The sequence below is a fragment of the Myotis myotis genome, unplaced genomic scaffold (assembly GCF_014108235.1).
Source record: "Myotis myotis isolate mMyoMyo1 unplaced genomic scaffold, mMyoMyo1.p scaffold_m19_p_18, whole genome shotgun sequence".
Lineage (NCBI taxonomy): Eukaryota > Metazoa > Chordata > Mammalia > Chiroptera > Vespertilionidae > Myotis > Myotis myotis.
Genome location: NW_023416322.1, coordinates 36,584,329 through 36,598,313, shown reverse-complemented (window position 1 = coordinate 36,598,313; position 13,985 = coordinate 36,584,329).

Below are 13,985 nucleotides of genomic sequence, written 5' to 3'. Positions count from 1 at the left end.
CACCCCCTGAAGGTAGGGATTCCACCTCCTACCCCGCCAAAGTGAACCCAGTACCCAGATCTGAGTCCGGACTTGGGAGCGTGAACTCTCAATCCGGGTCCGTCCAGTCCGTAGGTCCGTCCCTGAAGCCCGTGGATTTCCCACTGCCTGGTGCGTCGGCCCAGGATGGGGAACGGACCGTCGGCATGTGCCAAAGGGCAGCGGTCCTCCCTCACCTCCCCACAGCATTCCTGGAGTGATATGCGACCCAGACTCCCACACTTGCGGGCGTCCCCTCCGACTGTGAGACCCCCGGCTCTAAATTTCCGTGTCTGTGGCCCGATGCCAGGAACCCAGGACCTCGGCCTGGCGCTGGGCAGCAGCACCGGAATGCAGGACTTGAGCGATCACAGCTCTGGGTGCGGAGAGGTGCCTGCCCCAGAGAGAGACCGAGCAAAAAGAGAAGTGAGGAGCGAAGGGGAGGGTGTGCTGGAAAGGCTGTCCTAGCTGGGCGGGGGCTGGGAAAGGACCTCTCTGATCCAGAAGGGGGCTTCTCGCTTGTGAGAACCCCCGTCCTGTTCCAGATTAAGGGGGGAGGGCGGGTCATTGTGATGTAGGCCCCAGTGCCCCCTGGGAGCTTGGAGCCCCCCTTTCACTCACTCCTCCCACTCTCCCCAAAGCCCCCTCCAGAGTGTCAGTCTGAAAGGCGCACAATTGGCCCTTCAAGAGGTGGGCGTGGGCTGCACTAGCATTTGCCTGGAGTCCCCAAGCCCTGTGGGATTTGCATACTTATTTGCATACAGTAATAATGATTAACAACACTGCCACTCCCTGGCAGAGAGGGGAAGAATTCAGGGAAGGCCCTGGCACTGCTGCCACTTCCCTCCTCCCTTCCCTCTGGGGGAGAGTGAATTTTCTCCCCACTGCTGGCCTTAACTTCTGTGCCCCCTGGAAGTGCCTCAGAGCTGGTGGGCAGGGCCAGGAGGGGCCCTCAGTCCCCACCCCCAAGTCCACCTCCGGACAGTTAAAACCCAGTATTTTATTTCTGCCCAGGTTTGAACTCTTGTACATTCCCATCTTTGTTTTGCATCTTGGAGGTACTCAGCAGCTGGGTCTGCCCCAAAGCTTGGAGGCTTTGGGGAGCAGTTAGCTGAGAGCATCCTTCCTTCTCAGAGAGGTCACATGATGGGCCACCTGCTGTCCTGATCTTGTTGCCCTGCTTGAAGGCAGGACTCTGATTCAAACAACCCCCCCCCCCCCCCCGCAACCCCTCCCCACACACCTGGCCCCCATTCCTCTCAGGCTCTCATCTCATCGTTTAAGTGAACTATCTGTAGATTATATTCTCCTTTCTGTTGAGAAAAAATCTACAGGAAAATATGAAAGATTTGAATTCCTACTCTAGGCCAGCTTGGGTTTTATTTACGGCCCTTCTCACAACCAGGTGACCTGGAAAATGAGAGAGAGCTAGTGAGGGGCAGAAGGGAGGCCCTGCCCCGGAGATGGGCCCTCCTCCCTCCCTGGCTCCTGCCTCTCCTGCCTCCTTCTAGGGGCCTCGCCCTCCCCCTTCTCTGCCTCTGGCCTGGCCTGGCCGGGATTTTCACTTGCTTTTCCCCCATGACACGGCCGCTTTTCCTTTAACTCTCAGCTTCTATTTAAAAAGCTAATTTGGGAGCTTGTCGATGCTCCCAATTCAGACAGTTTAAATAGGAACAGAAAGTCAGGAGCTGCCAGGGCACTAGGTTTCCCCCCCTCGCCACCGGCACAGCTAAGGCATTTGTTCAGTCACTTAGCTGGCCCTGGGTGGAGTGTGTGTGTGGGGGGGGGGGGGGGGAGCGCTCAGGGTGTATTTCAGGCTCTTTTCTATTTAAAGACGGTGCTCCTATGGACAACTGTTGTCTCTCTATGTCCTTTCCAAACTGTGCACACATGAGACTCTTCTTTAGTCCCGTGGTTCTGGCTGCTATTTGCAGAGCTTGTCACCGTGTGGACTGTGAGGCAACCCAGCTCCGAGTCTGCAGCCTCTTCACTGACATGCCTGTGTGGCTATTTCCTGGGCTGTTCTGCTCAGGCTGGCTCTTTGAAGCCGTGCCTCAGTGTGCCTAGAAGGGTGGCCCCCACCCTCACTGCTTGTGGCCGTCCTATTTCAGCAACCTGCCCCGCGATGGGATGGGAGTTGGGAGGGTTGGACTGCAACCCTGAGTTGCTGCAGGCCTTCTACATTCAGGGTGCTGTGTACCTTAGAGGTAAAAAGCACAGACTTTGAGGTCAGACTGCCTGGATGTGAACCTGCCTCTGCTATTTACTGGCTGTGTGATCTTGAGGAAGCTACTTAACTTCTCTGTGCCTTGATTTCCTCATCTGCTATAAAATGGCAATACATAGTACTGTCTACTTCAGTGATGGCGAACCTATGACACGGGTGTCAGAGGTGACACGCGAACTCATTTTTTTGGTTGATTTTTCTTTGTTAAATGGCATTTAAATATATAAAATAAATATCAAAAATATAAATCTTTGTTTTACTATGGTTGCAAATATCAAAAAATCTCTATATGTGACACGGCACCAGAGTTAAGTTAGGGTTTTCAAAATGCTGACATGCCGAGCTCAAAAGGTTCGCCATCCCTGGTCTACCATATGGGATTGTACTATCACAGATAAAGCACTTAGAACAGTGCCTGGGGCATGGGAAGTGTGATATAATTGTTGGTTGTCATTGTTGTTCAAGGCAGGAGAGGTGGGAGCAGGAAATATGAAGAAATCGCCTAGGGCAGACACGACTGCTGGATTGTACACACAGACACAAGCAGACACACGTGCCCAGGCATGTGACTATAAAAACGCCACAGCCCACAATGGGTCAAGTTCACCTTGTGGAGATAGTTGATTCTCTAAGCTCCAGAAGAGAGAGAGACTCCTGATGAAGGAATAGAGAGAGAGCCACAGGGATGGGGATAGGGAAGAGGCTGGGCCCTGTCAGAAGCCCCTGGGGCCTTTCCTAGGGGCCAATTTACCATATGGACCGCCTTCCCTTATTTACCTCACCACAGAGAGCAAGGGGAGTGGAGATCCATGAGGGACTCAGTAAGGGTGGCCTCCCAGTCTCCCTGAGTCTCCCCTGGGCCTTGGTGCCCTCTCCAATGGACCCTGCCATTGCCTCCCATCCCTCTGCCCACACCTGACCACATGAACGTTTACTCAGTCCCTGAGCATCTAATGAAGGTACAGAGAGGTTAAATGGCTTCTCCAAAGTCACACAGCTAGGGATCCAGGAAGCCACTAGCAGGAGGGGGCTCTAAATGCCCACGCGTCAGAAGGCTCTCCAAGGAATTCAGAGCAACAGTGTGAATGCCTGGATTGTACTGTCTTGGCATTGCTCTTGTGAGTGGAGGAGCCACCACACTCCTCGCTGGGTCTAATAACCCTGCACCGGAGATATTACCACCACTTTATGGCTGGGAAACCTGAAAGGGGAGGGTGCCTGAAGCTCTGAACCCTCCCTCTTGCCTCTCCCCTGGGCTATTGGTATTTTCTCTTCTGAGAACAGAATGGCCCCTCAGTCAGATGAGGGTCAGATGTCACAGAGAAGGTCTGCCCTAAGAGAACGCTCTTGACCTGGCTCTGCGGGGCTCTCCTGTGTTTGGCCTAAGGAGGTTGGACGGGGTGGGGCCCAGTGTGTCCAGGCTGGTGCTGGACGCTCTGAGTTCTCTTCAAGGTGAGGTCTTCCTGAGGAATCCCAAAGCTGAGGGGTGCCTTAGCGTTCTCTTATTTCCCAAGGTGAGGCGGGTGGCGGGGTTGGCAACACTGAAAAGCTTTGCCCTGGTCTCAGAAGATTAGGGATTGCCTGCTGGGTATGGCCCAGACTGTCCAGCTTGGCCAGCCCAGGAGGTACTGTCCAATATTGGTGCCCCTGATGGCTGGACTCTCACAACCATCAGATGCACCTTGCTAAGGAAGTGCGGGAGCCCTCACTTCTTGCCACCTTCACCCCATCTGGGAGGTCTAGGTGGTCACTGCATTAGTCAAAATGCTTGGGCCAGTTATAGCAAATGAGTGGTGGTCAAGATCGGTGGCCCCCGTGGAGCTTCCGAAAGTCAGTCTTTGCAGGAAACCTTTGCCATCCGGACAATGCTCCAACCCAGGCAGGTCCTGGGAGGCAGAGTCCCAGTGGGGGCTTTCTGCTCATCGAGGCGTCCCTCAGAGGGAGAGGCGAGGGGAAGGAGGAGGGAGCGGGGGAAGGAAAGCAGGACTGAGAAGGGGACACAGGCACTGGGAGGAAGAGAAACACCCCCAGCATTTGTTCAGTGCTTTGCCAGTGACCGTCTGCAGGAGGGTGGCTAGAGGCCGCAGGCACTCTGCTCTCCTCTGGTGGCTCCTTGCTTTGTGCACTGATGCTTCCCAGGGCTGTCCTTGTCCTCCGTTTCTTCATCTGTCCTTTTCCCGGGAGCGCTGATGGAATCCACTAGTTTCAAGTTAATTCTCATGCTGACAATCCCTTCCTGAGCTCTCCCTAACTATCCAGGTGCACCTCTACCTTTGCATACAGCTACCTCTTGGTTTCATCTTGCCACCCTCCTGCAACCTGCTACAATGTAGATTGTTCACTCTAAAATACCCTGTCCCAAGACTATACTTTCAGGGATCATTTCTATAGTTCGTAAAATACCCTGTTCCAATCATGTCGTCTCCCTCGCTTCCTTTCTGGCCTTAACCTTCTTCTACCCATGCACACACCTTTCTTCCCAGCATATAGATCTTTTCTCTGTTACCTGACCAGAGCATATGCATCACACCTTCGTGCCTTCGTACATGCTGTACCATCTTCCAGAAATACCCTCCACCATTCCTATTTGCTTCTGTCTTCCTAGTGAACTTCCACTCGGCAGGAAACCTTTAATACCCAGCCCAGAGGTCACATGAGACGTATTGGTAAAGTCCACCCCCATTCCCCACTTGGGCTTCCACAGTCCCTGCTCATACCTCAAACACTGTTCTTATTACCTTAGTTGTTTGCGTCGTGGTCTCGCTCTCTGGCTTTATGCTGGGTTAGGCAAGGCCATTGCTTAGCCATCTCTGAAAGTGCTAGTTCAGTGCGTGGCACATCGCGGACACTCAATAAACTTGCGCTAGGAATTATTTCAGCTTTCATTCACATAGCTCCCTCGACTGTGTGTAATTGAGAACGTGCAATACATTTGTCAACTGGTCAACCTCTAAGTCCTAATTGATTGATCTTAAGGGCTGGCATGAGGACAGAGAGAAAGGATGAGGGTGTCCAATTTGGGGCTAATCCTGGATGTAAAGAGCCCCAAAGACACCTGCCTCCTTCAGCCTTTTTCAGCTCTACAATATGAGCCTCAGTTGATGCTGCCTGCAGAGACCTAGCCAGTGATCTGCTCTTGAACTAGATTAGTTTTCAGGGAACTCTTCCCTTTCCTTCCTGGCAGAATGTCAATCACATCCCCAGAATCTCACCTTGGAAACAGCCAGGATGTGGTCAGTGGGCAATGCACGTGGATCGCCTGCAGCTGTGACTGTGCCTGCCCATAAAACCAGCATGGGAGCCTGTCAAAGCCCATTAGCCAGAACCCTGGCTTGGCTCAAGGAGATGCTCAAACCAAAGCTTACTGGACCAGAAGTTTAAAATTGTGTCAAACCCACATGACTAACCTAGGACAGTGGAGGCTTAGTGGCCAGAACAAGGGCTTGGGATAGACCTGGCTTCAAATCTTGACTTTAATTTACAAGTCGTGTGACCTTGGGTGAGCCTCTTTACTTCTCTGATCTTCAACTTCCTGTGAAATGGGTTCTAACGATGGCACCGACTCATAGGGCTTGTGAGGACTGACTTAGAGAAAGTATATAGGACGTCTCATATGCAATTATAAATAAAATTATATTGGCTGTGCCCTAGCTGGTTTGGCTCAGTGGATAGAGCATTGGCCTGTAGACTCAAGGGTCCCAGGTTCGATTCCGGATCAAGGACACAGGCCTGGGTTGCGGGCTCGATCCCCAGTTGGGGGCGTGCAGGAGGCAGCCGATCAAGGATTCTCTCTCAACATTGATGTTTCTATCTCTCTCTCCCTCTCCCTTCCTCTCTGAAATCAATAAAAACATATTTTAAAAAATATTGCTGCTATAATATTGTAAATGAGTTTACATGTGTTCAAAACTAGCTCTTTTAAGTCTTGGGCACAGCTCTCTACAGTGCTTTTTTGGAGGAAGTTTAGGAAGGTCACTCAAGTGTTTCCATGTGGTTATTGCTCATACTGAGACCTCAGAAATGTGTAAAATCAGAGAAGTTTATCTGTATATACTTTTTTTTTTTTTTTTTTAGCAGTGGTCTGCCTTTATCTAATGGGCAGTAATGTGTTCCAGGCATTTCCTGGTAGTAAGTACAAATAAAATCATGAAATTATTAAGCCTTCAAAACATGACTCCCCAAGCCAATACATTTTTCTATTAGCTCCTCTCTCCATCCTGTGGCACCCCACTTCTGCAGCCTTAAGCTTCAAGTGCCTATCTCTCCCCAGTCCCTCCTCCTCAGCAAGAACTGTTAAAATCATTTAAACTAAAGTGTAAGTGACTATCCTGTTCAGAGATACAGTATTCACCTTTTAACAGACCACAGCCTTAAGCCACAGCAATAAAACAGAGTAGGATTTTAGGTACCCATCAGAGAAATGGAGGCTCTTCCCAACTCCACAGTCAATGTCCACTCAGAAAACCGGCCCCATTAATGCACCCATAAACACCAACATGGGCTGTTTCTGAATTCTGCAGCTAGAAAATCAAGTCTCCAACCTTTGCAAAAGCACTGTAATAAGGGGATTTGTACACCATTTTTTGGTACCACTGTCCTCTTGGTAAACAGACACAGCTCATGAGTGCCAAGGCCCCTCCCAGCTCTGCACACCTATGATGCTTATATTCAAGTGGATTTTTGCTTTAGAGCTCAAGGCTGGGGTTGGGTGTTTCTGCCTCAATGGGTTTGAGGGACACCCAGCTGCAAAACTGCTCATTGCTTTGGTGAGTCAACAAGTAAACAAAGACTGTCCATCTTCTGTCCCCATAATGCAAGGTCATAAGAGGTTTCTGGATTTCTCTGCAAAGCCTTGTTAAAAAGGATCCTCATGGCCCTTTAAAAATTCTTCATTATGGAAAATTTCAGACATACAAAAGAAGAGAGAACGGTGTGATTCACCCCCATGAGCCCATCCTTTAGCTTTGATAATTACCAACTCAGGCCAACCATGTTTTATCTGTATCCCTACTCACTAGCACCCCCCCCCCCAATAATTTTGAAGTAAATTTCAGATGTCATATAATTTCATCTGTAAATATTTCAGTAATTGTACCCTCCTTAAGGCCAACAAAACCCATCTCTCCAGGGAAAAGTTCCTTTCTATCTTCCCAGAGGTAGTCCTGGGTTAGGCAAGTTCAAGGGTTTGCTGAATTCTGCCCCAAGTCAGTCCTGCTCCTTGGGGAGAAAGGGGCAAGCATAAAATGCCATGCAGTGGTGCCTACATGTGCAAGATTTTTGAAGTTAGTAGGGCTGCTGCCCAATAATTGAAATGAGGCCTAAACAGAGAGGCAAGAACCATATTCATGAATCTCAACGGGACTCAGCATTTTTCACATTTAACCTTCACCAATTCTTATTTTCCTCCCATCTGACAAATAAGAAATTTAAGGCCTAAGATCACACAGCTAGAAGGTCCCTGCGGCAGAGACTGATGCTAACCAAACCTAATTCCTCTTTTTCATGAGCATAGCAAGAGCACATTTCCCAGGATCCCTTGCAGCTAGGTTTGGTCATGTGACTAAATTCTGGTCAAGGTAATATAAGCCAGTTCCCTAAAAACATTCAGGGCAATCCTGCATGCTCTTTCTCCATCCACTGGCTGAATGGAGAGAATTTCAAGGACAAGAAGGAAGAAGCCTGGTTCCTTGGGTGACTGTGTAGAGCAGAGACCCCTCCTAACCTTTATTGGTCTGTGAAATGAGTAAAAGGGTAAACTTTTATTTTGTTCTCATCTATTATGTGAAGTCACTGAAAATTGGATGATGTGTGTTAATGCAGTAATCCTACCCTGACCAATACAGTGGCACAGATGGGATTTAAACCATAAGTTTAACTACGCCAACGTTCAAAGTCTCTTTGAACATGAGAACCGATTATAAGACTTTCCTACCTGTTCAGCATTTGATAGAACTGTCTGCAAGGATCTCACATTTTCAATTTGTGTGTTTCGTACAGTAGCCACTAGCCATGTAAGGCTATTTTAATCCAAACTGAAATTATAGTAATTAAAATTTTAAAATATGTTTCTTAATTGCACTGGTCACATTCAAGTGCTCAATAGCCACCTGTGGCTAATGACTATCACAGTGGACAGTACAGATGGAGAACATGTCCATCATTATAGAAATTTCCACCGGACCACGCTGTTTTCAGTAGACCTGGCATTCACAATGCACCTCTCCCGAAAAGTTGGGGTGGTGCTAGCAATCAGGATGCCTCCGGCCTCACAGGCCTCTCCCCTTACCCAGACCTTGGGTCCATACTCCTCCTCCTCTAGGTAACCCTCCAGCTGTAATCTCGAGGCCCCCCTGTCCTCACTGGCAGCAGGCTTTGCCATGACCTCCCCACACAGAATGAGCCCCACCTGCCTCTCACTGGGCCGCGTCTGCAGGTGCTGAGCATCGGAAACCAAGACATTGGCAGGGGTCCTGGGGCCGTGCTTCCTGGCCTGGGCTAGGGGTGCCCAGCCAAGGAGGTGAGTACTTCAGTCCATCTTTGCAAAACACAAACCCCACCATGTCGCGCCTTGGCTGAAATCCTCCGATAAACCCCCTCCAAATTAAGCAGATAGCCCCTGACACATCTCCTGTTTCGAACGCTTGTTTACTTCTGCTGCCTCCCACTTTTTCCTCCTGGGCCCCGGGACCTTGTGCTCTGGCCACATGGAAAGTGCTGTCGATCTGAAGCCTGCCGGCTGTTCTTTTATCCCCGAGTGTTTGCTCAGGCTGTTCCTCCTGCAGGAACTCCTGGCCCTCACCTCTGCTTAGCCAAGCCTTAGGCTAAGCTCGGAAGCACATCTCCCTGGAGGCCTTCCCCGCCCGCAGCAGCGTGGGACAGTCTCCTCCTCGCAGCCCTTGGCCACCTGCCCCACCCGCTGCAGAACTTTCCACACTTGCCAGGCTTCCCCAGGGAGCAGGAGGAGATGCTTGCAGTTGCTTTAGGAATCAAAGCAAAGCCATCTTGAGGAGGTTTTTCTGAAGAGACTAATCCTTCTTAATCCCTCAAAACTATGAGTCTAGGTTTCTCTCTCCCCTCAAAACACGCACACATACACACACATGCACACACGCACAAATGTGCACCCACGTACGCATACACACATGCACACACCCACATGCACACACGTGTGCACACAGGCTTCCCATCCATTTAACTCCTCTGCAGTCACCAGGGAGACAAGTGGTCCCTGTAAATCACAAGCCTCGATGCCCAGAGACCTCTTCTCCTTGATCCCAACCACCTGCTCAGAACAAATGCCACTAAATCCACGAAAGAAGCCCACTCCCCCCTTCCTACCTGCCACTGTCTCGTCATCCTGCTCTCAGGCTAGGGTGTGGCAGCTACAACCCCAGCCGGTGCCCCCACCCACCGTGGGCCTTCCCTCCATGGGTGGTTGTTACAGGGGTCAGGGCAGGCAGAGGGGGTGGATGCCAACTCCTGAGACAACATCACGATAAATCGCCACGGCGGCTCTTCCAGGGCTCCTACCTAGTAAATCAAATCTATTGAACAATACATTCACTGCGAATTTAAGAAGTTGTTCTTCCATTTTTTTCAGTGTATGTGTTAAATCATGCCCAGCATCATAAAAAATGGAGACAGCCAGGCTCCGTGTGAAAAACACAATCCCCAAACAACCACATGCTTAAAGAAGTTAGAAGATGTCTCGTCCTCTCTGAGGCTCCATGGGCGCTCTTCCCACCCAGACAGACGGGAGCCCCCAAAGTGGTAAGCGCGTGGCATTTTAACTAATGCCTGAGTTATTTTGCAAATACAGGTTCACTGTTAGAGGCTGGCTCTTTGCTACAGATTCCTGAAATGGACAAAAAAGGAAACACACAGCCTTCTCAGCCAAGCCCAGTGCTGCTCGGAGGGGTGGGACGGTGGCGAGGGAAGCGTGAGGGGGAGCAACTTACAGACTGTCTTCCCAGAAAGATTTCTTTTGCTTCCCACTTCTCCCTATTCACATGCTATGGAGTTGAAATTCCAACTTAAGGTGCCGTTTTGCCCAGGAGATGTGAGTATGCTTTTTCTTTTCTGCAACACCCCATCCCACCTAAATATTAGCAGGGGAACCGTGGGGCAGAGTCTGGCACTTAATAAACATTTAAATTGAATGAACAGGTCCTCATCCAATAGCAATAGCTCAGCACACCGCCCATGAGTTTCACACACACTTACTGAGCAGGCACGAGTTTCTGTGGTGAGCAAGGCGGGCACAGGCCTGCCTCCTCAGACCCCTGCACTGATGTCAGGCTCCTAAACCTCATTGTAAGTCACTGAAGCCTGAGGGGTGAGGAGAAGCTAGATTTTCAAATTCTCAAAACGATCTCAGGTAGATGTATTATCATTTCTCAGATGAAGAGTTGGAGGCGAGTGTCCCACAGCTGGGGCAGTGACAAAGCTAGCATGTGTGATGGGGTGTGGCTGATGGCCAGGGGATCACGGGCAGGAGATACTTGGGCCAGCCCGAGGGGCCAGGGAAGATGTGCTGGAGGAGATGACATCTAAGCTGAGCGTGGAAAGAGGATAAGGAAGCAGCCAAATAACCGAGGGGGTGAAGTGGACAGCAGACAGCCAAGACAGCAGGGTGTAGTGAGCTCAGGGGGTGCCCAGAGTGCGAGGCCAGAGGCAGGCACGCTAAGGGCTGGGAAGCATGCTGCGGAGCTGGGCTCCAGCCTGCAGGCCGCAGGGGCCGCCCGAGGGCCCTGACACACGCAGATGCAGTCAGATGCAGTCAGATCGGTGCTTGAAAACCTCTCCAGCCAGCAGTGTGGAGGATGGATTTGAGGAGGACCAGATGGGAAGCAGGGGGACCAATTAGCAGGAAAGAGAGGATGAGGGGCTCAGCTAGGACCGTGGAGCTGGGCATAGAGAGAGGAGCTGAGAGGAATATGCTGGAGACGAACGTGATCAGGACTCTGACTGGTTGGATGGAGCAGCCTGGAGCGTTTCAGGTCAGGCTGTGCTGCCCAGCCGGGTGACCATGCCCGACTGGGGGAAGGCAAGCAGAGCGGCTGGAGTGCAAGTGCAGCCTTCCTGGAGAGAGGGGTGGGCACAGTTCCCTCTCAGGTCCCTTTCCAGACAGAGCTGTGTATGCTGGGCTGGAGGAAGCTGTCTGTGGGGACATCTGAGACCTTCAAGCAATGCTGACCTAGGACATAGACAGGGCATCCTAAGACAGGCTCAACACTTCCTGTGATTGGAGGGGAGTAAGTTTCCAAAATAAGGCTCAACAGTATAGAGGTGGATAGGACTGCTGATCGCCTGCGAGATAAGAGGAGAGGAAACTCCTGGACTCATCCCCTGCCATCTCCTCTCCACCCCCTCATCGCCCCCTACCAAGCATGTGTGTGTACACACACACACACACACACACACACACACACATACACGCGCGCGCGCGCTTTATCACCTCCCCCAGCACACCAGCTCTTTCGCACTCCCTCTTTGTGCCGGCTGTCCTCTCTGCCTGCAGTCGGTCCTCCTCCTCCACTGGGCAGATGTCCCCCTCCTTCCAGCCCAGCCCAGATGCCAGTCCTCTCTGACGCCCAGCCCACTGCCCCAGGCGTCCTCACTGCGCCTCCCCCTCCTGGTGACTTCCTCCGAGGTCTTCCTTCATCACCAGCCTGAGCTCCTGAGTCTCATCTGTCTTGGCTTCTGTGGCAGCTGCACAAGGTCTGACCATCGCTGGTGCTCAGATTTGCTTGTGGGATGAATGAGCACGTCCCTGGAGGGGGGCCGGGCACACCTTCCCCAGCCCCGTCCCAAGGCCTTCGCATCGTGAAGGAGGATCATCTCTGCCCTCCGGATGCTCCTGTGTCACATGGGAAATAAGCCCACACACAAGAGAGGGCCGTAAAAGCAGTGCCTGCGTCCGTCCTCAGTCCTGCATGAACAGGTCTATTATTTCTCTGCAATTGGCCTTAATTTTATCCCCATTTTACAGATGAGGGCTCCACCTTTGGGGAAAGCAACAGTTCTTTTGGGCTGAAGATCATTTTGGGGCAAAATGAATAGATGAAGGAGACCATTTGGGGTTCTGCCCTTAACTGAGATTCCTCAGGCTGAGCACAGCTGGCTGAGCACAGATGGCTGGCTCAGGTGAAGGCCCCAGAGAGCAGGGCATTGGTCATTTGCCAGGTGGCCTGCGTAGTCCCTCTGGGTTTCTGACTGGCTTCTGGGGCAGGAGGGGACTGACCATTGTGACCAGCTAGTCAGCCCCCTAGGCACCTTTCCTGCCTCCCTCAGGCTGGGCGCCTCCATCTGGCAAAGGTGGTGCTCACAGCAGGGAAAAGACGAGGGCCAGGTGGGACTGGAGCCATTGTTGTCATCTCGTCATCGTTATCATCACCACGAATTAATGACACCACCAGTGACACCGTGACAACAAGCCCTGGCGTTATGTGCCACGCACTGCGCTTACGCCTTCCACGCATCCCTATTTTTCAGTCCTTACGGCACTTCTGTGAAACAGATACTGTCTCCATGTGTCAGTTGAAAAGCCCAAGGCACAGAGAAATCCAGCCATTGGCTCAGTATGGTTAGCAGAGCTGGGCCTTGAAACCAGCCTGAGTCCAGAGCCCCTACTCTTAGGTATTGCTCTGCGAGGAGGGGCCGAGGCTGACGCACCCTGCCAGCCACGGAGGACACAAGCCGGGAGGAGACGGAGGACACAAGCGGGGAGGAGACGGGAGGTCAGGCCTGCTTATAGCTCAAAGCCCCACATCCCTTCCAGGCCTCTCCAGCTCCCGGCAGGGATGGGCATCTGCTCCTCGGCAGGTGAGAGCTTGGAGGAGCCCCCGAAAGTGCAGGTGAATGGGGGTTCTGGGTAGCTGAGGGCGGTGTCCTTCCAGCCCCCCAGCCCTGGTCACCATTCCCCCAGCCACGGCCTGTGGATTGCTGCCTCTCTTGGATGCCTGGCTCGCTGCTGTCTGGAGCCTAATCCCCATTCTGGTGGTTTTGGTTGCTATGGTAATTGAATTCACTTAAAGTTGTCTCCAAGTGAGTCTGTCTCCCTTTCTGCCCGCAGCCTGGGAAGGCAGGAGCCCAGGGCTGAGGGCAGGAAGGAGGAGGCTTGGTGGCCTGTGTGTTTCTCCTCATTCAGATGTCCTCCTCAGGGGCCAGCAAAGGAGGGCCATGGAGAAGTGCTCCCTCCCATCTCTCTCCATCTTCCTCTTTGCCACCTTGCCCTCCTGCAGAGCGTGGAACTGTCAGGCCAGGACTGGTGTCACAGGGCTGGGTGGGTGGGTGGGTGGGTGGATGGGTAGGGGGGGGGCAGGCACTCTGAGAGCCTCTTTCCTTCCTCAGCATTTCGTTTCTCATTCAACAAACACCACAGCTGACTGTGTTCTGAGCACTGCTGGTTGTGAGGTGGTCTCTCTGGGGGCAGCTCAGGGTCCAGGGTCCCCAGAAAAGCCCCTAATAGCACGTTTCCAAGTGGCCAAAAGGCTGGGATTTCAGGGGAATGGCCAGCCAGGGTCAGGCGCTGACAGGGAGACTAGGAATTGTGGCAAATCCCATTCCTCCTTTCTCTGTTGGAGGGAGGTTCAGAGGACTGAGCTGGAAGCAGAACGGACCGTCGCTGGGTGGGAATTGAGGGGCAAACCTTAGGCGTCCCTCTACCCATTTGAATGCAGGAGGGTTTCTGATGCGATGTCAGAGCTGCCTGAGGGTGTGTAGGTGTGAGGAGCCCTCC